This window comes from Cricetulus griseus, chromosome 4 (assembly GCF_003668045.3).
Source record: "Cricetulus griseus strain 17A/GY chromosome 4, alternate assembly CriGri-PICRH-1.0, whole genome shotgun sequence".
In the NCBI taxonomy this organism is placed as follows: domain Eukaryota; kingdom Metazoa; phylum Chordata; class Mammalia; order Rodentia; family Cricetidae; genus Cricetulus; species Cricetulus griseus.
The window spans coordinates 65,935,871-65,955,898 of record NC_048597.1 but is presented as its reverse complement, the minus strand read 5'-3'; positions in this window follow the sequence as shown (position 1 = coordinate 65,955,898).

Sequence of the window (20,028 nt, the reverse complement as noted above, 5' to 3'; positions counted from 1 at the left end):
ACTGACCTCATAAAAAAAAATGGTCACAACTGTGACTTTGAAAGGTGCTCTTGCCAATCTTATGTATACCCATAAATAAAAGTGCCTGGAGGGCCTTTCTTAAATAAGAAGGTCTGAGGCAAAATGTGTTATGATCATGGTCTACTTCCTTCCAGTCTCCTGGTGTGTGGTCTGTCAGTCCAACAAGTGTACCAGTGTTACTTTACCAAGTCTACTTGAGAAGAGAAGCAGGAGAAAACTGTGCTGGGTTACAATAACCATGAAAGTATGAGGCCAAGATGTGCTTGAATCCCATAGTAAATCGCCATTTCCTCATGAGAAAGCAATCCTGTTCACTGATGGAGGACCAAAAACATCCTTGCTTTTTGTTTTTTTGAGACAGGGTTTCTCTATGTAGTTCTGGCTGTCCTGGAACTCACTCTATAGACCAGGCTGACCTCAGACTCACAGAGATCTGCCTGCCTCTGCCTCCCGAGTGCTGGGATTAAAGGTATGTGCCACCATCACCCAGCCCAAAAACATTCTTAAAGGAGGGCTCAGTGCCTACACTTTGAAATCACAAAGTTGGCTTTTCCCAGATCTCAGGTAAGGAAGGATTGGTAATTGACACAGGAATCTCACTTTCACTGGATGTGTTCATTTCTCATGTTTAAAGTCCCTCTTGATTGGACTGGTGAGATGATGATGGCTGTGCAAGCCTGGTAACCTGACCTCAACCCCCAGTGAGCACAGAAAAGTGGAAAGAGGCCCGACTCCACAAAGACCTGCTGTGTGTGCTTTATCCTATGATAGGGGTGGTCTTTCTGGTTCACCCACTTAAAACCAGGGTAAAAGGTCTGCTGTCAGAACAGTTACACAAAAGGAGTCTGGGAAGATGACCTGTGAATGTCTGTAGACATTCTCAGGGACCAGATGCCACGATGGAATAAGTAGTCCCCATGTAGGGTGACTCCTAGGCGGTGTCAGTTTTTGTTTTTATGAAGTCACTATGATAGCTCACTCCTGGACCTTTCCAGATAGAGTTTTAATATATAAGATCCATTTGAGTGGCTACACTGAACCAAGAAGACTGGGTTAGGCCTTCCTACTTACCGTGTGACCTGCTTCAGTTTTGTCCACATTACAGAGAAAGGACTGTCCAGAAAAGCAAGAAAATCACAGGGGTCACAGCATCCAGGTAATATGAAGAGGACATGGGCAACTGTGCTGGGTGCTGTAGGGAGAGCAGACAGCAGAAGGACTGAGAAAGGCCACTGTTTAGTTGGTGACTGACAAGTTGCAGTCACCACTGGCTGGTGTGACTAGGAGGGGTAACTTGAATGCCAAAGTTGCCCAATGGGACATGATGAGGACATAGAGGGCAGATAAGGTGCCACTGTCAAGCAGATTATGAGAGGTACAAGAGACCAAGCATTGTCTGAAATAGTAAACAGTAGGAAGAACGGTTTCTCATCTAAGAAAAAAAAGGTTCCAAATATCATTAGGGAAACAGAGGAAGAAATAGGGATGTGAACCATGATTGTGGGTGTTAGCAGGTGGGAATTCTAGTCTTTCTTTGAAGAAGATTGTCAGGGGATCCCAAAGAGGCCCTTCTCTCACAGGACTGCAAAAGATTTACCTACTTTCCCCTCTTGCTACACACATGGGTGGCTGTGAGAGTCCATGTTAAGGATTAAGGTTCCCAGGGCAGGTGGCAAATGTGCAGCCCAAATTAAGTAAAAGGGGGAATGATATGCATTGTGTTGCTCTTGCCTAAGAAACAGCAGGATCCAGGAGTTCAAAAGATGTCATCAACTATTAGCCATGCCTCTCTCTCTCTTCTTGGCTCTACTCCCTTCAACATGGCCACTAACAGCTTTGCATCTACCCAACCTTCCTGGATGGAAGACCAGCCAAGACATGAAAGGAAGAGCATTCTGGGACAGAATAGCAGGTGCAGTGGCTCAGTGGCAGGCCGTAGATTGGTGTGGTTAAGAACAAGAGAGAGGATGGGCTGAAGAAGAGAGAAGGGACTGTCATGACAAAAGCCAGGCCACAAGTAGCCCTGATATTCCCAGGAGGAATTTGGGGTATGAGTTCAGAGGGAAAACACTAATGGTTTTAAATGGTGAGGGGGTGATGTAGTTTATTTTACATTAAAAGATTGGAGTATCTGGAGAGATGGCTTAGCAGTTAGGGGCATTTGCTGTTCTTACAAAGGACCTGAGTTCAGTTCCCAGCACTTGTCTGCTACTCCAGTTCCAAGAGACCCAATGACCTCTTCTGGCTTCTGTGGGTACTGGGCACACATGGTATTCGTGCATATATGCAGAAAAACATCTATATACATAAAAGATAAATAAATTTAAACTAAAAATATCACTTATACACCATGCCTCTCAGCCTGGGGATGGGATGGAGTACAGTGAAACAGAACCACACCACACCCCCTGAGAGTCACTTAGAAGTGGAGGCATTTCCTTGGGAGGCCATTGAAGTTTAGAGGTCAGATGCCAATGCTGGCAAAAACTCTGTAATGTTCAAAGGAGGCCTGACAATGATTAATCAATCTCTAGTCATTAACTGAGTGCCAACAACACCTACAAAGTTGCTGGGTGGAAAGTAGGTTGAAGCCACATGACTAGACGAGTCTAGGGAAAAGATAAACACGACTGGTCTGCAGTGGCGGGCAACAGACATGATACAAATTTGGAGGTCAAAGCCCTAGATCCTGCTGTTGAATTTGATGTGGCAGTATGAAAAAAAAAAAAGACAAGATATGGAACTGTGCCTTTGCAAGCTGGGGTAGGTAGTGGGACCCATGGCTGTAGTAGGAAACACCAGTTCTTTCTATTTCACTCAGTTCAAATTCTCTCTCCTCAAAGTTTTACTGTCTAGCTGACCCATATAATTACCTCATGAGTTTCAAGGAGTTGTTATGGTCAGACAGACCTGCAGGAACTGGACCACACAGCTTGCCTTCCTTCTCTTTATGCCCTCATGTAAATAGGCGCCTCAAAGTGTGAGGACAAGGAGGTGCTGAATGTATACAACACCTTCCTGACACCTCCCTCCCTCCCCCTCTCCCTTTCTTTTTCTTTGCCTAGAATGGGTGGTTTCAGAAGGCTGAGATCTTGATTTCCTCTTAAATCTATGCTGTCCATCTGGTAAGTTAGTCTTCTCTAATGACTATCAGTCACATACAGATAAAATCCTGATCAGTCATTGAGGAAAGCCAAAGCAAGGGCTCAAGGCAGGAACCTGCAGGTGGAAACTGAAGCAGAGGTCATGGAGGAATGCTGCTCACTGGTGGTCAAAGGCTAGGTCTCATGTGATGCTGGGTGCTCGCTCCCCAAGTCCATACAGTCAAACAAGGCTGCTAGGGTGTGCTATGTGGGGTCCTAAGTTCACATGAATAAAGGCAGTGTGGGAGCTGAGGGCAGATATACAAGCTAGGTGCTAAGGACTGTCAACAGTGAGGGAGAGATCAGAAGGTCTGAAGACAGGAGTGACAAGGAAGGGAAAAAGCTGTTCCCACCAGAGACAAGAGGTTCCCCTCTCAGACACCTTGCTGTAGAACAATCTTTGTACACTGTAAATATGCATTGCTCTCTTGTTAATAAAAAGCTGGCTGGCCAATAGCTGGGCAATAAGAGATTGGACGAGACAGCCTGACACAGAGAGAATCCTGGGACGGAGGAGGGCAGAGTCTTGGGAGTCGCCAGAGATGCAGGGAGAAGCAAGATGGGCATGCTGTTCTGAGAAAGGGTAACAAGCCATGTGGAAAGCATAGATAAGAAATATTGGTTATTTTAAATGTCAGAGTTAGCTAGTAACAAGTCTGAGCTATCAGCCGAGCATTTATAATTAATATTAAGACTCTGAGTGGTTATTTGGGACTTGGTGGTCAGAACAGGAAAACTCTGATTACAACACCTGCTTCCTCTATATCAGTCATTCCCAACCTTCCTAATGCTGTAACCCTTTAATACAGTTCCTCATGCTGTAGTGTGAAGCATTTATCTAATTATTCATTATTAATAAAAACTTGGAGTCAATTATTGGGGTAAGAACTTGGTTGATCAGAGAAGTGGCAGAGAAGAAACCAGTGACCTTCTCTGTCTCCCCTTCCTCCAACAAAAGGGCTGAGCATCTCTCTAAGCCCCTCCCTACTACTTCCTGTGTTTCTCTATATGTTCTGGGTCCTCCAAAACCTCTATGCCAATTTGGTCAGGTAGTAGCTAGCTAGCTTCACCCTCTGATTCAAGGTGAACTTGTATTGGCTGTCTTGGGAGTGTCAGAGTGCAATCAAAGTATCCCACAACAGTGAGGACCCCCAACCATGACATTTTTTTCATTGCTACTTCATATCTGTAATTTTGCTACTGTTGTGAAACATAACATAAATACCTATGTTTTCTGGTGGTCTTAATCAACCTCTGTCAAAGGGTCCATTGACTCTCCACGGGGTCATGACCCAAAGATTGGGAACCTCTGCTCTAAATGGATGTCGCTGTCTGCTAATAGCACTACCAGTTGGTGACCTGGCCTTGAGCACCTTTGAGAGATGCAGGACCAAGCTGTAACACATATAAATTGTTGATTAGCAATTATATAATTAAGTAATAGTTATACATATATTAGCAATGTGAATTACAGTATTTCAGAGCTATGAATGTAGCACAGCAGTAGAATTACCAACTTGAGCAAGTCTCTGAGTTCTAGCCTCAGTGCTGAGGAAAACAAACTTATACTTAGAAAGCCTCCATGTGTTTAATTGTTGAAATAAGCCACAATAAAATAGCATTCTTCTCCCTATGCCTTGTGAAGGGGAAACAGTCTCTATATATTCTCGATAAGAATCAGAGGGGTGTGCCAGGAAATGTTCTCACATATTGACATTAGGCTGCTGTGATGGTTTGAAAGAGAATGGCGTCCAAAGGGAGTGGCACTATTAGGAGGTGTGGCCTTGCTGGAGGAAGTGTATCACCATAGGAGTGGGCTTTGAGGTCTCTTTTGCTCAAGCTTCCCTCAGTGTGACTGTCAGTCAACTTCCTGTTGCCAGCAAGATGTAGGACTCTCAGCTACTCCAGCACCAAGTCTGCTTGCACTCCACCATGCTCTCAGTGAAGATGATAACGGACTGAACCTCTGAAACTGTAAGCAAGCCACCCCAACTAAATGTTTTCTTTATGAGTTGCCATGCTCATGGTGTCTCATCACAGCAATAGAAACTCTAACTAAAACATTGTCATCCTCACCTCACTTAGTCTGATCCTTGGGGACTCTTCTGTGTTTACCAATCGCCTTGACTACTCTCTTTCCCTACCCAGCCACCTGCAAAGCCCTGCCCACCACCTTGTCTCCTCTGCCTCTGCTTTATTTCTGCCTCCCTCTGTTCCCAGTCACACCCTCACAGAGCAGATGCCTTCATCCTGGTAACAAAGGTTGTCCCACTCAGACTTCACTTTTCTTTCTTTCTTTTTTTCCCACCACCTTTTGTCCATTTCCAATTATCTTTGAGCAGCTCAACCTGTTTTTCAGCCTCACTGCGAGTACCAACTCCTCTGTCCCCACATCATCCAATCTATTAGGCACCTCCTGGTTTCACTGCCTTGTCTGTGGGCTCCAGTCCCCATCACTTATTTAATAACACCCAAAAGCATCCTCTTCAGGCCTCAACCTTTCAGGTACTTTCTCTCCTCCATGCCTCCAGCCTGAGGGTCTCACAGAAGGGTTTTCCTACCTCTGCTCTTGATGCACTGACACAAGTTGCTCCGCGTCGTTAGATGGGGACACAGGAAGGCCTCTAGCCTTCTCTTCATCGCTTTGTGACTGTCTCCCAGTTCCTCCAATGGCTAACCTATGTTTGCCCCTCTCAAGTCCCTGATTGCATGTCTGTCTCAAACCTCAACAGATGAATATCTCAGTTGCCAAATGAAGTGTTACCAGCTAAGAACTCCCTCTGGTTTACTTGCAAATCACCCATTCTCAGCATCTTTGTAGCTCCAAGTCTCACCTGCCTCAGGTTACTCCCTCCACCTGCGCCTTCCCTAATTATGGTTGTGTATCATGTAGCAGCAGCAATTGCTCTGAGGAGTATGTTTTCAGAGGCTTACTCTTTCCTCCCTTCCTTTGCAGTTTTGTAACTTTATCTGTCACTCAGTAGTTTTCATCCACATTGACGGTCTGTCGTTTTCTAATATTAACTTATAAAGTGTTTTAGGGTTTCTATTGCTGAGATAAAGTGGATCTCTGTGAGTTGGAGGCCAATCTGATCTACAGAGCTAGTTCCAGGACAGCCAAGGCTACACAAAGAAACAGTCTGAAAAACAAAACAACAATAGCAAAACACCGTGACCAAAAGCAAGGACCAAAAGGAGGAAAAGGGTTTTTGTTTACACTTCTAGCCTCAATTGAGAAAATGCCTCCATACAATCTGGCTGTACGCAAGCCTGTGGGACATTTTCTTAATTAGTGATAGATGGGAAGAGTTCAACTCATTGTGGGTGGTGCCATGCCTGGGCTGATGGCCTTGGGTTCTATAAGAAAGCAGGCTGAGCAAGCCATGAGGAATAAGCTGGTGGGCAGCACCCCTCCATGGTCTCTGTGTCAGCTCCTGCCTCCAGGTTCCTGCCCTGTTTCAGTTACTATCCTGGCTTCCTTCATGATGAACAGATATGGAAGTGTAAGCCAAATGAACCCTTTCCTCCCCAAGTTGCTTTTGGTCATGGTGTTTCATCACAGCAATGGTAGTCCTAACTAGGACATCTCCATTCTTGTTTTTGTTTTTGTTGTTGTTGTTGTTGTTTTAAGTATAGAGAATATGGGCTGGAGAGATGGCTCAGCAGTTAGGAATGCTTCCTGCTCTTATCAGAGGACTAGAGTTCAAACCCCAGCACTCACATTAGGTGTCTCATAACTGCCTGTAATTCTAGTTCCAAAGAACCGCCTGGCCTCCATGAGTATGCACGCACGCACGCACGCACCCACACACACAAATAATTAAAAGCTTTTAAGATTATAGTTTAATTATAACATTTCTCCCTCCCAGTCTTTGCCTCAAACCCTCCCCACTAGCCTTCAAATTCATGGCCTCACCTTATGGTAGACAGGTTCCAGTGGCAGGGAAGGGAACCAGGTACACTTTCAAAAGCACACTCACCTCCTGAAGCTTCCACGACCTCCCAAAACCGTGCCACCTGCTGGGGGTCACATATCTGGGGGTCACATGTATATGTGCACGGGCCTCTTAGTGTTGGAGCCTTCATCAACCCCATATCCCCTCTCTCAGGTTTTGCCCTCCTCCTTACAGCTGGGTTTAAAGGCGCTGTCTACACATAGCCTGTTGAATGCCTGAACTCCCCACCCTACTACAATCTGGCCTTTGCCCTCTCCACTCCTCTGAAGATCATTCGAGGCCTATCTCCAGGCACCTCCTGGGTGCTGAAAGCAATGGATACATTTTAATTCCTGGTTTGGGTCTAGTTCTCTCTGGCATCTTACCCTCACTCAGACCAGCCCTTTTCTCTATGGATCTGATCTCTCCTCACCTTTGGCTCCAGCCTTTCTCCCGTGGGCCTTTCAACCTAACAGTCAGTCAGTGGCTCATCTTCCCCTTAAACACAAGCTTTCCTAGAGTCCCTTCTCTGCTGCTGTCCTTGTCCCTATGTGTGGCTGCTGCTGATGTTTTTCATCCTCTCTAAAATTCAGGTCCGTCCATACTGGGTGTGATACGAACCTATAATCACATCTCTCTGTGGGTAGGAACTGGAACATTAGAGGCTCCAGGTTATCTTCATATGGTGAGTTCCAGGCCAGCCTGGGATATATAATATCCCACCAGAAACAAACAAGGCTTCAGGTCCATAAAGCAGCATCAATTATAAACCACTTAGGCAATTTTATGCCATTTAGGCATTCCTCAGGCCCTTTACACTTAAGCCTAAAATCTAATCTTCATACCTCTCCCTCTCAACTCTGCTCAACTCCTGAGGTCGGCAAGCATAGGAACAGCTTAGCATCCTGGGACTTCATTAGGCTTGAGCAATAAACATAACCTCTTCCTAGCAATGCACATACCAAACAGTTTGCAACGTGAACCCTCACCTGCACAAGGCTGTGCATATACTTACTTAAACAAGGGAAATAATGTAGTCCCTCTAATAATCCCTTGATAATTTCCTGTTTCTATTTAGACACATTCTGGGTCATATCCTGAAACCATGTGCGAGATGAGCAAGTAACATCAGTAATGCTGTTTGGGGTGCATGTGTGATATGACAAACTCTGTCCTCTGAAGGAACTTTCAGGGTGAATCTATTTATTATCTCATGCCTATGATTATATGTCTGCATACATGGGATTAAAACCACAAGCATCACGGGAAAGCCATGCTCAGTAGAACTGCTTATGTAACCCAAGTCTTGCAGCTAGAATAGAGAACCACACTAGCTGCACAGCAGCTGACTAGCAAGGAGCTCCTCCTCCTAGACATCATTAAGTCCCCAAACAGTAGCCTGAGGCCCCTGTGTTCTCTGATCCAGGGAGCTGCCTGCCCAGCATATCCGATCCACACTATCACTTTGCTGAGTCCAAATAAATTTTCCTTGTCACTATGCAATCTATTGGTGCATCTTCAGCCTTTTGAATAAGAGATCAAAAAAAAATGGACACAGTGATCAGACAGCAACCCTCTGTAATACTCTGGCATTGGCAACAAAAGGCCTTGACACAGTCGCGGACCCTCAAATATTCAGGGTCATTTTCAACCCCTCCCTCCTTGCCTCCATATTTGATTGTTCATTGAGACTTGAATTCTTGAGTCTTCGAAACAGCTCAGATGCATCCCTTCTGTCCACAGTTATTTCCATCTCTGCTATAGATGTCCCTCACTCATAACTTAATAAACCCAGTGAGAGGCATTGTAAGGAACTGCATTATCCAGTGGTGGGGCCCAGGCACACAGTGGCTGGAAAGCTGTCTCCATGCTGTGTGGTGGAGCCTGAAGTCCAGAATGGCCATTCAGTAAGAGAGATGTACATGGAACAGAGGGATTGAGAACAGGCTGGAAGCCATGAGTGTGAGCTAAAGTCCACAGGCTAGACAGATGCCTGTGCCTGTTCCATTGACCGATCCTATGGATCCTGGGCCCTTTAAGTCTAGTGAGACTATGCAAATCACTATAGTCCAGAAGGCCCTCTGGGTCCTGCCTGTCGATCACTTTTGCTAGTGATGCAGTTCCATGGTAGATCACTGATTTAGCATGTACAAGGCCCTGGATTAAATTCCCAACTCTACAAAAACAATATAAAGCATCCAATAGGATCTTGGAGAGCTTATGGCGTAGGGCTAGAGCAATGGCCTACTATGTGCCAGGCCCTGAGTTCTATCCCCAGTAACAAAACAAAAAAAAAATTACTTATACTATTTGGGATCTGGTTATTTATGTATTTATTTGTTATATTTATTTATTTGTCCAAACTTAGGTATCTCAACTCTAAAAAGAACACTTGAAAAATTGCCACAGCCAGAGAAACCTTTTTTGAGACAGAGAAACCCTGTCTCAAAAAATGTTTCTACTTGCTGAACATACAAAAGGTTAAGGACTGCCACAAGTCATGCATACAAGCCAGCTACCCCCAGTACAAGCGGCTTTATTACTAAGAGCATCAGTGTGTACTCACAAGGTAGGCTATCTCTTCTTTCATCCCTGACTGGTCATTTGTAGTCCTGTGGTATCTGTGAGGCTCAACCAGCCACAGCAGCCAGTGAGTCTTCAGTCCTTACCATGGACTGGGTTAAAATTCAAGCATTCATTTAAAAGGTTGTGTAGGTGTGTGTACGTGTGTTGTATATGTGAGTGTGCATACGCATGTGTGTATATGCATGGATGAGTGTGTTATATGTATATGTGTGTGTATGTGTGTGAATGTGTGTATACATTCATTTGTTGTATGTGCATGGATATGTAGATGCCTGTGCCTGTATGCATGCATGCAGAGGGAACCAGAAGAAAGTTTGTTTCCGCCCTGATTGCTCTCCACCGTATTAACTAGAGACAATCTCCACTGAACCAGCCCTTTTCCTTTTTGGCTGACTAGCCAATGAGTTTCCAGGATCCTCCTGTCTTCCCTGCCCTCCCCATAACACCCATTACAGGGGCATCTGCAGCCAAAAGTGCTGAGGGTTGGAACTCAGGTCCTCATGCTTACAAGACAAGCTCTTTGGGCCATCTCCCTGGATCCTAAAAAGCCTTTCTGAATGAAGTTTTGGATTTGGATTCCTAGACTTCTGGTTATAGATCTCCTGAGTCTACAACACTTTTTCTTGCTTTGAGGCCTTGAACATGTGATCTGTCTGAACTCCTTGGTTCTTTGTGGAACTAACTCCTATTCATTCTTCCAAGTTTGTCTCAGATGCCAAGTCCTCCAGGAATCCTTGCTAACCCCCCTACCCACCAGGTCCGAATCAGGGCCTAACCTTTACACTTTCTGTTGTGGTGAGACTCAAAAATTATAATTTCTGCTTCTTTTTTGTTTGTTTTGTTTTTGTTTTTCAGTGCATGGTTTTTCTGAGTAGTTCTGGCTGTCCTGGAACCCACAGAGATCCACCTACCACTGCCTCCCAAGAGCTGGGATAAAAAGCTTGCACCACTACCATCCAGCCTAAAGTTTTTAAAAAAACAAAAAACAAAATGCAACTTATTATTATTTTGCCTGTAGGTTGTGTGAGTGCAGGATTGCAGACCAGGGCACATGACGTTCAGAGTGCAACTTTCAAAACCAGTTCTCTCCTGCCACCTTAGTGTGTGCTCATCGGGCTTGGGCAGCAAGTGCTCTGCTCACTGAGCCACCTTGCCAGCCTGATAAGCTTTTCAGTTCCTCATCCTCAGAACCAGGCACAGTGCCTGTCATAAAGCTGTTGATTTTCTTAACTGGAGGAGAGCTTGGGGCATTACTCACGTGGTGGAACATCCTTCTGATCCCTTGGAATCCAGGTCCATGGCCCAGGGAAGAGCCCTGGACTCAGGCTTCACAGCCCCTCCCAACCCTTTCTCAAAAAAGGGTTCTGTAGTAATTGCTGTGCTTACAGCATTTCCAAGAAGCTCCTTGCTGGTGATTCACTCACTGCCATTGTGGATTCTGTCTTCACAGTGATTCTGGAGAGCAGTCTTATCAAAAGCATTGGAGATTGCCTTTGACCCAATGACTTCCCTTTGAGCCATTTATACTAAGACAATAATGAAAATAATGAAACAATAATTAATCGGATTTGCCCACAAGAATGTTAACTGAAGCAATGTTTTTTTTTTGACCAGAGTAGGAAGAAAGAAAGAAAGAAAGACAGACAGACAGACAGACAGACAGACAGAAAGAAAGAAAGAAAGAAAGAAAGAAAGAAAGAAAGAAAGAAAGAATCTAAGCATCTTACAAAGAGAATCCTGGCTTGGATAATTGCATCAACTGTCCAAAAGCTTCCATATAGTAATTAAAAATTAAACTATAGAAATGGGCTTATTTATATTAGGTATTAATAATCTGCTGTTGGCTTTTATAATCAAGAATTATAGTATTATATTACTTTTATATAAAATGGATGTGGTATGTGCATAGAAGAAAATCTCAGATATTGAACAATTACTTACCAAGCAGTGCAATGGAGCAGGCTTGTTTTCCAGCAGCTTTCAGATTTTCTGGGTTTTCTAGTAGCACACAAATCATACTGGTGATAATCTTCTAATGGGAAGAAAAGTTTGAATAGCTTGGAGTAAATTTTATTTAAGCCCTCTAGGCCCAGCTCCATTCATAGGCATATATATTTTTGGACAGAGAACAAAAAGAAAAAATAAATTATTAAACCTCACTATTCATTAGGCATGTGCTGTCTGCATGGTCTTGTATAAATATGAATGTTGTCTATATTTTTAACTTAATTTTTCTTAAATTACAATTTTACCTCTTTGTTTAATAAGCATGAATCCCTGGGGGAGGGGATGTGCACATGGCTGGGTGTGGTGGTCCGAGGACAGTGTGTGGCAGACATACTGGAGGTTAAACCCAGATTGTCAGGCTTGGCAGCATCACCTTCATCCATGGGGCTCTCTCACCAGCCTCTACATTTTCATTGATAATAAAACTGACATCAAGGGGGGAAATACCTGTACCTGAAGTCACCCAGATAATCACATATTCCATCCAGCATGTGGACCATCTGTGAGTGTTGCTCTGTCTGTTCCCACAGAACATCCCTCCAGCTAACCTCCTCCCACCTAGGAGCCTCTGGTCCAAGCCAGCACCAGCACTGATAAGGGTGAAAACAAGCCAGTTCCTGAGAGCATCATCCTCTGATGTAAACCCACCAGAGGCCAGTGATCCTTGTATCCAGGAAACCAGATCAAAGCCCCGGGCAGTTTTCCCTGGGTTAAAGGATAACTGTGTATTTGTCTGAGGGTTGACCCAACAAAACCCATGATGGCCAAGAGCAGCAAACACCATGTACTGGCTGGAAGCACACAAGGTTGGGGATTTGGGGGTTCACTGACTCTGGCTGGATGTGTGCTCTTAGATGTCTGATTATCATTCCAGGAAAGCAAGCTTCGATGGACAGACTCTCTGAGGTCCTGCCAATCTCTACCCTCATGAGTCTGATCCAGTGTGGATCATATTAAAGGTTTGATGTTGGAGGGATGGAGTTTGCACTTCCAATGTTCCAAAGGTCCCATGTCACCAGCCTTCACAGAAAGGGAGATATCTTTATGCCCAAAAGGAAGAAACTGGTTCTCAGAGACAGCTAAATTCTCGGACTTTTGAGTGGCTTCCTTCATGAGATCTCATCGATCTCCCCCCATATCACACATATCTTTAAACTATGAGGAGTGTGTCTGTTTCCTAAGAAATTTATGAAGTGTAAGGTAATACTTTCTCTAACAAAGGCTGAAGGCTGGCACAGTACTTTCCTAGGACAGGATCACAGGAGTCTGTTCCACTCACCTACAGGGCCTTTAGCCTGGCTCTGGAGTTGGAAAATCAAAACTCCTAAAGGGGCATTTCTTTCTATTTTAATTTCTTTCTATTTCTATTTCTTCTTATTTTTTAAATGTTTATGGATGTTTTGCTTACACATGTCTGTGTGGCACGTGTGAGCAGTGCTCATGGAGACCAGAAGAAGGCATCAGATTCCCTCAAACTAGAGTTACAGACAGTTATTAGCCACCATGTGGGGTGCTGGGACTTGAACCCAGGCCCTCTGGAAGACAACCTGTGCTCTTAACCCCTGGGCCATCTTTCCAGGTCCAGGAAGAAGCATTTCCTGATGTTTATTTTCACTTATTTCCCCCCAAATAAACTCCAACTACAGGTCTCTCAGAGGCTCTACTTTCTGTGTGCTCTGAGAATCTGTACACCCATGTGTGAGTGAAGGATATTTAAACACATTTCATGAACTTGAAAAAAAGAAAAACAGTTTCTCTGTTTCCACTAACTAAAAGTTACTGATAGTGATGAGGAAGTGTAGCAAGCTTTCTTGTTGGACCATCTTTGAACTTCCAGTCCACAAATAATGACCCAGACACTTATTCATTATGAAAGCTTGGTCTTAGCTTAGACATTTTTTCCCCAACTAGCTCTTATAACCTAATTAACCCATATTGTTTTTTTATCTACATTCTGCCACGGGACTCACTTACCTCTTCTTGGTATGGCATGTCCAACTTGCTCCAAGTCTACTGGTGAAATCATGTGCCTAGAATCCTCTTCAGTCTCCCTCCCCCTCTCCCTCCCCTCCCCCTCCCCCCTCCCCCTCCCCCTCCTCCTCCCCCCTACCTCTCTTTCTCCCTCTCCTTATCCCTCTCTCTCTCTCTCTGTGTCTTTCTCTGCAGAAAAGTCCCACCTATTCTCCCCTGCCTAGCTATTGGCCATTGAGCTCTTTATTAAACCAATCAGAAGGCTCCTTAGACATATCTTTACAGTGTAAACAAATATTCTGAAACAAGGAAAGGCAGGAAATACAAAGATCTCACCCACCCTGTCTAGGTCCAGAGTCACATCCGCTCTTCTCTGTCAACCCACCCAGGGTTGTCACCTCTTACCTTCTGTCTTCCATCCACATTTACTATTGTCTTTCCTCTATGCTCTCATAGCATAGCTCAAACACTCATGTGCACACATGCTCACATGCACGTGTGCACACACACACACACACACACACACACACACACACACACACACCTTTGCTGTAGTAGTTTGAATAAAATGTCCTGCATAGATTTGAATATTTGAACACTTGGTCCCCAGTTGGTGGCCTTGTTTGGGGAGGTTTAGGAGGCGTGGCCTTGTTTGCAGATATGAGCATTCAGCTTCCTCCCTCCCAGCCATGAGGAATTCTTATCCCCCTGAAACATCTTTCTTCCACAGTCACTTTTGTTACCATGGCAACATAGTAATGAATACATGTGCCCTTCTGTGTGTACATATATAAGCACTCATATATCTTTGTTTTATAGAATGTCTTTAAACCAATCACCTTTCCCACAGTACCACAAAAAAAATAAAAAATGATATTATGTCCTTGACAGTGGCTTCACTTGCTTTCTTTTACAGAAACTCACTCTTTGAGTTCCTCCTTACATTCTGTACAAGGTCAGCTTCCACTCTCCATTCTCCAGGAATCTACAGGGACAAAGAGCCTGGGTTTCTAAGAAAGACAGGGATTGAGCTGGACATAGTGACAAATACCTTTAATCCCAGCACTTGGAGGCAGAGGCAGGCAGATCTCTGAGAGTTCAAGGTCAGCCTAGTCTACAGAGTGAGTTTCAGGACAGCCAGGATATGTAGAGAAACCTCAAAAGAAACATATATATATATATATATATATTATATTATATATATTGAAATATATATATATTGAAAACCAGGTTCAGTTCAGTTCTGAGTCTCCTTGCTTGTAGGCCTTTTCAGCTGACATAGTGGAAATTAATCATCTCAGAAGAGTGTCTGTCAAAACCTGAATTCACTAGTTCGGAACCAAAGCCCCAGAATTTCCTTGTCTTCTGTCACATTCTTGGTGCCCAGTGCAGTTTTTCAGCATCACAGTACATGCAAATAGTTTTTACAATTGCTACACCCATTCTACCTTATACTACATTTTTAAGGCTGTTATGTGATCAAGGAGCTGCGTTCAACAAGAGGTAGTTCAGCAAGGTGAGCTGTCTTTTTCTTCATTCTGCTGTGTCCAGTAGTCATCTGAAGTACAAGCTCACTCTTTTTTGTTTGGATTTAATTTTCTTATCCCCACCCCCACTCAGTTTTGCTTATTAATTTTACAGTTCTGGGTGTGGAAAACATTAGCATGTCCTAAAATTCAAAACTAGGCAAAAAGGAATACTCTGAAAATACCGATATTTTGAGGGCTAAATTAATCGCTCCAATTTGAGTTGCGAGTTTTCTTTTAATTCCTACTGGGAATACCTCACTCCAGTAGGATTTGTTGGGCTTTCCACAGTCATACCTCCCCTGTTCTAGGTGTGCTTGCGTTCTTTATTCCCCAAACAAGCAAGCTGAGCTCCCACCGGAAGTACAGCAGTGAGAACAGGGGCTGAAGTCAAACGCTGCTTCTGCTGCTTTCACAGCTGTGTCCTATGCATTAAAAAAAGAAACCTGCAATGCGGTAACACAGCTATCAAATGGGATGACCTTTGACACAGCCTCACTCCTCGCCGTTCCATGTGAGCTTACCCATGCCTGGCATGCTGCCCCCGGCCTTTCTGGATCAATGTTTGTGCAGTACTGATTATGGTGGATTTCAGCAATTAAAGCCACCTCCTGAATGAGATGTATGGGAACCAGCTTCTCTATGGGTGGAGAAGGCCATCTGCGAGGCAGCCACACCCTGTGGGTGGGATTGTAAAAGTGCTGGTGAGGCTCGTTTGGAAAAGCCTAGGTGGGAACAAAGTGCTGGGTGGTTCCTAAGAAAGAAATCTAATTAGAGCCTATTCTCCCGGAGACCTTGCCTCTCAGTCATATTCAGGGTGTATGCCCGTCCCGAAACCCAGCTAAGCAGTGTATTGTTCCCCGGGTTCTGAAGTGATGGCTGCACTCTTTTGGCAGGATATAAAAAGGCAATCAGAGGAAGAACCTGGCAGCATCTCTCAACTCTACTGGGAACACCAAGAGAGAATCCCTCTGGCTAGCAAATTAGCAAACAGGCTTTAGCTTTATACACCAGTTGCTTGTATGAGTTGATCCCCAGCCTGAGTGACGCCAGTCCTCAGGAAAGCCTGGCTGTGAGACCCACAAGACTGAGCCTCACCTCTAGTGAGGCTTCCGCTGTGAAGACTTCTCTCTTAGATCAACAGGACTGTGAGTATGTGGTGTGGGTGGAGATCCTCCTGCCCTTTCCTTACTATTTAGAATCTTTTTTGGTGAAGTACAGAGATAAAGGCCATAGCCAAGCACTGTTTTTCACTGGTCCTCACACCCAGCCTAGGTGGTGTGGAAAAACGCTTCCAGGGTTCCCATTGGCAGGTAGGGAACTGGAATTAAACCTACGCCTGTTTGAAACCAGCGTCTGTACTATTTATTGGCCTCTCCCCAACAAGGATTTTGACAGGAAATCCCACTTGCAATGCAGCAGGCAGTCTTTCCCTGCAACCATTGTCGATGGGAAACTGTGCTTTAATAGTCTAAATTTTTCCAATGATTGCCTAAATGTGACTAACATTAGAGAGCCGGGTTCTAGGAGGAGCGACCTGAGACAGAATGGCAAGGGGTGGTCGCCTCAGGCTGGGTGGCTTGGGAGCACTAAATAGCATCTAGTTCTAGAAAGCAAGTCGAGATGAATTAGGAAAAACGCAGCACACACACACACACACACACACACACACACACACACACACACACACACACACATTTTAAAACCTAGATTCCACATTTTAAAGAAAACAGATTGTAGACTTGCCTTTCTGAGACTGACTTGTTTTTGTTTTTTAATTTTTTTATTTAGAGAATACTTTATTAGCTTTTGTAATCAAACCCACGCAGATAAGACCTTACATATTTAATACAGTCTGTTACCCCTATACAAATGGAAAAAAAATTAAGTTTAACATTTCTAGACCAATATGGCTGTTAATTTCTGTACAATGCCAACTCAACATGGTAAACTGGGATACTTTTTCCAAAGTTGACAGTACAGCTAAAGTTTCCAAAAATTCAAATTATATATATATATATATATATATATATTTATATAAAAAGACCAATAATAGCAGTATGTTATGCATCAATAGCAGCAACAGCTTTTTCAGGTTCTGCAGTCATTTGAACAAAATTGTAGAGACATCCAGCACACTCCATTTAAAAAATAAAAAAGTGAAAAACAAAATCCCAGAAAACAGTACAGTTCTGTTACTCTTGTGGTACCTAGTACCATTTTTTTTTTCAAATTAACTTCTCAATCATCATCTAGAAGGAAACCATTCTGAGCAACATCATTAAAAACAGCTCTGATAAAGCACGGTCACTACTATCTATCATAAAGCAGGTCCACATATGAGTGAGTACATATCATGTTTGTCTTTTTGTGATTGGGTTACCTTGCTCAGAATGATTTCTTCGAGTTCCATCCATTTTCCTGCAAATTTCAAGATTCCATTGTTTTTTTTCTGCTGAGTAGTACTCCATTGTGTAAATGTACCACATTTTCTCTATCCATTCTTTGGTTGAGGGGCATCTAGGCTGCTTCCAGTTTCTGGCTATTACAAATAATGCTGCTATGAACATGGTTGAACAGATGTCCTTGTTATATGAATGTGCTTCTTTTGGGTATATGCCTAGGAGTGGACTTGCTGGATCTTGTGGTAGAATCATTCCCATTTTCTTGAGGAGTCGCCATACTGATTTCCAAAGTGACTGTACAAGTTGGCACTCCCACCAGCAGTGGAGAAGTGTTCCTCTTTCTCTGCATCCTCTCCGGCATAAACTGTCATTGGTATTTTTGATTTTAGCCATTCTGACAGGGGTAAGATGGTATCTCAGAGTTGTTTTGATTTTCATTTCCCTGATGGCTAAGGATGTTGAACACTTTCTTATGTGTCTTTCAGCCATTTTAGATTCCTCTATTGAGAATTGTCTATTTAGTTCTGTACCCCATTTTTTAATAGGATTGTTTGGTGTTTTGGAGAATAGCTTCTTGAGTTCTTTGTATATTTTGGAGATCAGCCCTCTGTCAGATGTGGGGTTGGTGAATATCTTTTCCCAAAGACTGACTTGTTTTGCTTATAATGATTTCCATTTGAATCTACCTTCCTGCACACATCATAATCCATTCTTTCTTTAATTGTTTGAGTGTGACCATTCCTGGGGAGATACCAACAAATACATTCTCACCCCAGATGGCGCATCAAGGACAGACCAAAGAAACCATTTTAGCCAAGTTTATCTTGGTGAACTCATGACCTCATTATGCATAGGTGGAAAGTTACTCCTTACAGCATGGCCAACTCGAAGACTGCTAGGTCACTGAAGAGCACACCCTAGCAGGAGGGATTGGTTGTCATTGGAGGTGGTCACTCTGTTTCCTGCAGTAACCTGAGGAGTTCCCTGGAACTTTTCCATCAAGTTCCCCTTCATTCAGGTCGAACCAGATCTTTTGATGCAGGAAAGCATTTCAGAGCAAGCCATCACAAAGCAGCCAGGATTTGATAGATATATTTAATAGGATTTTATTTTACGTGGTTTTTCAAGACAGGGGTTTGTTTCTCTGTGTAACAGCTGGCATTCACTCTCTAGACCAGGTTGGGCTTGAACTCACAGAGATCCACCTACCTCTGCTTCCAGAGTGCTGGAATTAAAGGCGGGCGCCACCCTCCCCACCCCAGCTTAATATGATTTTTAAATACAAAGGTTAATAGGAAAGATTCAGGAAGAAAGCAAGACACACCTAAGAGAATGTAGGCTTCTCAAAGACATTTCACTGTCTAGCTATAGTCATACATAGTCATACATGTCTAGCTCTGTCAATATAGAGACTACTGTCTTCAAGGGGTGGCTAATGAGCCTCAGTGAGATCAAGGAACAGTTTGGTGGGGGACCCTGGACAGGATTACAACTGGTGAAGTAATCCTGGGTGACAGCTGAAGGAAGGAGAGATGTTATCACTACAAACAATGTTAGCCTTTCAGAGTATGCCAATCCAAGGTCATGGTTTTGCCTCTAGTTTATTGCTATTCTGACATGAAACATCAATATGTGCAAAAAAAATATTCTCTCTGTGTCAGCAGCCCTCACAGCAAGTGTTAACTATGTTGAAATTCTTGCTTCCTGGCTGGTGAGAGGCTTCAACCAGGCTCCAGCCTGAGGGCTCCTTTTCTTCCTCATGGTCCTTTTTTTTTTTTTTTTTTTTTTTTTATCTGGCTCAAAAAGCTGCATCATTTTCTCCCAGAAAACTGAGCAAGATTCACTCCAGAGTCTCCTTTGACCTTAGCAATTACTGTGGGGAGTGGCCTTGTGAGTCTTGTAACTTTGTGAACTTCCTAAACCTCTTAAGTTTCCTGGACCTTGTAACTCTTCCCTTCAGATTCCAAAGGGGGGAGGTTTAGAGTGCAAGGAAACGGTGACACATCACTGTCCTGACTCTCCTCCCTGGCACATCCTCCCCACTTCACCCATCCAGCACACCTTGAGCCATAGCTCCAGTCTCTCTGGCTGAATGCTGCCTCTTGCAGGAAGGGTTCCCTGTGCTTTCCTAGTCTTGACTCCTTAAGAGCAGGAACTAAGATTTTATAATCGAACTGTAAGTCTTGGGCAAGCTTTCTAACCTTTCCTGTACAATAGGAATCATTGTACCATCTAAATCCCTGGTTCAGAAGAAAAGCAGTATTTAGTGCAGGGCTGGGAAGATTATAAGAACCTATCAGTGTTACTTTTACACAACCCTGGTTCTTTGCCCACATGTGGAGGAGCTGTTTGCTCAGTGTTTGTCCAAGAAAGGAAAGATAAGGGTAGGAAAGAGAGAGGGGGGCAGATCAATGAGCTCTGGAGACCACCTTTA